This window comes from Lytechinus variegatus, chromosome 6 (genome assembly GCF_018143015.1).
Source record: "Lytechinus variegatus isolate NC3 chromosome 6, Lvar_3.0, whole genome shotgun sequence".
NCBI classification, from domain to species: Eukaryota; Metazoa; Echinodermata; class Echinoidea; order Temnopleuroida; family Toxopneustidae; genus Lytechinus; species Lytechinus variegatus.
The window spans coordinates 41292986-41299088 of NC_054745.1; positions in this window are offsets into that span (position 1 = coordinate 41292986).

Consider the following 6103-nt stretch of genomic DNA (forward strand, 5'->3'; position numbering starts at 1 on the left):
AGTCACAAGCCAAATATCATTACTTTGATTCCATATTATTGGAGCTAATTCCACATTATCATCATGAAAAATAGTCAGAAGGCTTGTAAAAGGTACTTTCTAAAAGACGATACATTTTTTTGGGTTAAATTTCGCGGTTGAATAAACACAAGTCCAAATTTGCTATAATTGGATTTTTTTACACATTTCTATCAATAAAAATGATAGAATATGATAACTGGTATTTTTTGGAAGATTATCTTCATCAATATTCATCGTTTCACGGTTCAATGAACATTTATCGAAAACAAAAAAATACGATTTTCAAGTTCGTCCCGAATCAGATATATCAAAGATAACGTATAGCAACCAGAATTTTGCGCTCGAAACGCAGAATGAATGTTTCCGTTGCGTATGCGAAACCTAAACAAAAAAAAATTCGTTGTCCCACAACTTGCATTACAGGACAGTGTTTTACGACGGGCCCAAAAGTCTCTTCCAAAATCAATATACCGTCGTGAAGTCCGTCCGCATTGCACCGCGAAAAGTGGGGAATATATAAGTTTGTCAAATAAACCAAGGGCATTTTAATTTTTTTTCTAGGTAATCGTAATTGATGATTTAAAGTTTATATTTTAATATCACCAAATCAGTCTATAATCATTAACTTAACTGAAATAAATACCCGGACACCGAGTCGGGGTAATAACATCCAAGTACTTTGGAAACTCATATACGTTCTAATCATGATGTGTTATGTGCTATAAAACATATAAAATAAAGGAGCAAAGTAAGCATGACCATTTAGCATTATTATTCTAGCCATCCTTTATTAAAGTAATATTATATGGTATAGGGTTGTCTTGCATGTCCCAACCCAAACTTCCACACCATAAACGAGTTGGATATCATTGTTAAGATTCTCTTTGATGCATAATTCCGCAATCTATAGGGTATTGCATGTTTATCATTATAAAATTGTTTTGCCTAGCACATTTCATACAATGTGCTGTGGAGCGTTATGGCCCAGTGGATTAGGGTTCGGACTTTGAAATAGAGGGTCGTGGGTTCGAATCCCAACCATGGCGTAATTTCCTTCAGTAAGAAACTGATCCACAATGTGCTGCACTCAACCCAGGTGAGGTAACAGTACCGGTAGGAAGTAATTCCTTATAAAGCTGTGTGCGCTATGAACGCCTAGCTTAGCCGGGTAATATAGGAGCGCCTTGAGCACCTAACAAGGTGGATATGTGTGCAATATAAATACCCTATATTATTATTATTAATGTTAATCTGTTATTTTCATGCAAGGATTTTTTTCGATACATATACAAAGAAATAATGTTGATTCTACACATTCTAATCATGTGTCGTTCATTGACAATTGTCCTGATATTAAAACATAGTTTCGTCTATTATCAAAGAAGATATACATGTATTTAGTTTAGTAACATTGACTATTAATTTATTGGGATGAATTATGCTGCTTTATTCTTAGGTTAGGAATGGTTTCTTTTACACATGACCCCTACCTGCTTCGGCCACAAATAATAAATTATAATAAAACAAACAACCGGAATCGGCAAAATATAATTCAAATGGTTCGAGTTGAAAATTAAATGTTGAAATTAAATCCGTCCCACTATCCAAGAATAATATTTGAACTTACTGTGAACCCTGACTCACAGAAAAAAGAATTATGCAAAATGTTCTTTTCCAAAACACACACACCAAATAAAAAAATGACAATAATTCAAAAGAAAACCCACACTGAAACGATAAATGTACATGTATAGATACATATACATAACATTTAGACAAATATCGTGAACAAACATCTATTTTAGATGCATACATGTACGTTTCCGTAGTTGATTTTCATCGGATCAATCGCAACACTTAAGTAAGGCCTGGTCACACCGCCCCACAGTGGGCCAGAATGAACCCAAAGTGCGACAAAACCCTTTATTCACATATTTGTACGATTAAACTTGGTAGATAGGGGTAATTTTACCCGTAGAATTCGATAAAAGTATTTTCAAATATTGATGACGTCCTTAAAATACTGTTTTCTGATTGGCTGTTAACATTTGAGAAGAAATTCCATGTTTCTAATTCTACAATAATGTTCAAATTTTCAGAAACTAGTTTTAGAGAAATTTCAGCAATAAGGAAGCATATTAGCAAACAGCAAACACATAAACAGGCAAACAAACAAAAAAAGTCTGTGCTCGGGGTACAAACGATTCAATTTGTGACTTGAGTATCGCTTAAAGAGGGCGCCCTACCATGAATCCGGAATTGTAAAATTCAAAGTGAAAATGTAAAAAAAAAAATGCAAAGGAGTATTTTCATTCCCTGGGTACAATGATTAACCACACCTACATGACTTAAAATGGATTGATGCCAGTAGTGGACAGTGAAATCTTTAAAATAATTACCCTAATGATAAATGATAGAGGCCGGGTCCTCTGCAGGTTAATCGATACAAGGCCAACCTATTTCACCAAGAACAGCATATACAAAGTTATTCCGAAACAGAGTCTCTCTCTGCTATCTCAACAACCATTATGTCTTCGGTGAGAGGATCTTTTAGCATACTTTGAACATCAGGAGGAAGAGGCTGTGCTTGTTGTATTCTTAAAAATTTGCTACTAATCACAATGTCACTTGTTACCATTAGTCTGTGGAATACATATGAAGTCAATAAGTCATAAACCAAACAATATCCTTGAAATGATAGTATGCATTTCCTTCTTGATTGATTTTAACAATAATTTATAGCAAATTTAAAATGAGCCAAGAGATAAACGAATTCATACGTGTATGTGAAGTTACAAACCCTTCATTTTTTCTCTCTCTTTTTTTTTTTTGGGGGGGGGATAAATACTTATAATGATAATGCAACTTATACAGTCATGTATAGATCCCACGTATCTGTCCTTTACACATTTTCATATTTTGGCAGAAAACTGAGTTAGACCAAACACATCCCTAGTCATGTGTGTTATAGCGATATACAGTAGGACTTGCTTTATGAACAACAAAACAAATTCATAATCTTACCCAGGCATTTGCCAGGAATCTTACCTTAAGAATTAATCTTCTCAGAATGACAGAATATATGCAACACGGGATAGAACAGTTTGACATAAAAAATGAAGTTGTTTTACATGTATTATTATACAGTTAGTGGAAGTGGAAATGAAAGCTTGTCTTTACGTATGTTTAACGAAAATATTTTAGAAAGATACCAGTCAAAAGAACCAGACACTTGAGCCAGACACCCCACCCCCCTCTCTCTCTCCAATCACGCGACGGTGAGTTTCACAGAGATACGGTCCCGAAGGGAGCGGGGAGTTTGTTTGATGTCACCCGAAACGTTCGGCACGCGCATAATGGGACTCTAACTTGGAACGATTTTTGTGATAAATACGGCGAACATGTGGTTGGAAAATTGGTTATATCTCCAGAAAATGCACGTATATGCAGCTAAATTGGGTATCATTGTAAAGCATGGACTATAATAAAGACCGTCATGGTATGAATAGCGCAGCAATCGGCAGCAATTTGTAAAAGAAATTCTCATGAAAAAAAAAATGCTAAAAACCCCCCATTGTCAAATGGTTTCGTCCAAAATTACCTCTGAAGGGATTATCATTTTATCTTGAAAATTTTTGATCACTTAAAATAATCATTCATCAAAGAGTACCGAGAATAAAAAATAAATTAAGCAATCCGTTTTGTTAAGAGTGAAATATCTAAAACGTGTCATTTTCACATGCGGTAGCCGTAAAGGGTCATTTTTCCGGTAATATTGAATAAAATGGGCGACTAATAATCAATTTCATGGAGAAATATTGTATGGAGACATCCTACAGGTTCTTATCTTTGCTTAGAACATGAAAAAACCAAAATTTGTTTTATGACCAAAAACCAGTTTTGGCGCACTTTTGCTCTCTCCTGGCCCACTGTGCGCCCGAGCGTTGTTGGAGCGGTCGTCGAGCGGAGAGAAAAAAATGATCACCGCTAGCTACCTTTCAGCATTTTTGATTTCGATTGTTTTGTGTTTTTTCGATTTTTTTCCCCAAATTTTGTGAGCGAAATTCGACCCTCTCTCCCTACCGCTCCACGACCGCTCCAACAATGAACGCTCGAGCGGTGTGACCAGGCCTTAAGAAAAAAATATGGACCCTAATTCAAGGTATTTACCTATAACGGATATATTGAACGTGCAAGTTGCTCTGTTCCCTGATGGGTCTTCGGCTGTGTAAGAAAGAGGGGTGAGCCCGATGGGAAACAAGCCAGAATTACTCCAGGTGTGTTCCTCGTTAAAAGTCAGTGTAACGTTATTTGAATTATCAGTTGCGTTTGGTGTATTCCACGACACAGTAGCATCCATTTTTCCATCCTCTGTGGGTACAGTCATGGATGGCGGGCAACCAGTAATAACCGGATTCTCGGTGTCTGGGGGAGAAATTGATTATCATCCAAACTATTACATGCATGTAACGATAACAAGGATAGTTCCCTATGACAAGGTGATGGTGATTGTGATGATAATAGTTACAACGGCAACACAAATAACCATTATCAGCATAACAAGGCAAAAAAAAACCAATACCTGATTTTATTATAATCAACAAAATAATTGGACTTACATGTTTATTCATCATGATCATGACACACATTATAAGCGACCGAATACTACCCGATTTATTGTAACAAATCTCATTTTGCATTCAATTTGAACTGTCCAAAAAATAGAATTACTTTATTTGTACTTCGCCATAATGCTAGGAATATCAAGATAGCGATTCCGATTTGCTGCAAGACATGTGGTCGAAATAAAGTTCAAATCGGCTTCTTGTAGCAGCCGACAATGACGCCATAACGATTTGAATTTGAAATTTATACCTTAAAGGGAATCTCGGTTGGGTTTTTTGTATGTAAAGAGTTTAGTTGCAAAAGGGGTTAGGTCCACTTTTTACCATTCCGAGAAAAACCATGTTTTTTATTTTCACTTACTGCAATAGTCTTTTAAGAAACTAAATTGTCATGATGTATAACCCTATCATGTAAACCTAAAATATGGTATAAAAGAAATCTACCTGACTTCACTTTCTTTCTATATATTCGTTTTAAACTTACCGTTGTGTACCTAGCCCTTTTTGCAACTAAACTGAAATGAATCCAATCTATTTTGATTAAAAAGGTGAATTTCCTTTGCCACTTTTATTAACGTTCTAATTTTCGTTGTTTTCATCAGAACGACTAAAAATTTACAGGATTTGAGACAGAAAACAATACAAATTTATGAACAATGGACCTAGCCCCTTTTGACAAAGGAGTTTTTCAGAATAGTTTGTTTGCAAAAGGGGTTAGGTCCACTCCAGGATTTTTTTTTTAGTTTTTTTTTATTCTCCCATATTCGATATTGTTATTTGAAACTAACTTTTTGTGACACCCTATCATGAGAACATAAAATTGGGTATAAAAGAAATCCACCTGTCTCGATATTTTTGTAAATATTCTTTTCCAAAAAAAAATTTGTGTGGACCTAACCCCTCTTGCAACGGCTTATTATAATCACGAAGGTTTTTTTTTCAAATTAAAATATTTCGGTAGCTTTAAACTGTTATTGTATACTTGTTATCAAAACAGTTTGAGAAAGCGGGACGCAGGTAGGCAAGTATCTTTGTACAGGGGCGGATCCAGCTTACGTCAAGGGGGGAGGGGGGCGATTTTTTTTCACCTACATTTTCCTTAATCGGCCGCTCGAAGTTAATTGCTATTTTTTTCTTTGAAGGAGTATTACTAATAGTCACTTCTTAGCTTTATCCTTATTAAAGAACATACAATTTCTCATAAGCATTATCTAAATAGGGCGAGTGAGAAGTGCGAGCTAAAAGGATGTGCACTAAATTTTGGATCTTCCAGAATTAATAATGCGAGCGCAAAGCGCAAGCAGAAAAATATTCTGATCTGATAGAGGGTCAAATTAAGCACTATTTCAAGCATTTTGTAGAAAAATTGTGACGTGGTATGGATTGCACTTAATAAAGCGCTGATATTCTTTTTAATTATTTTTTTTTTGAGTTTTGACCTTGGAGCGGGATATTCT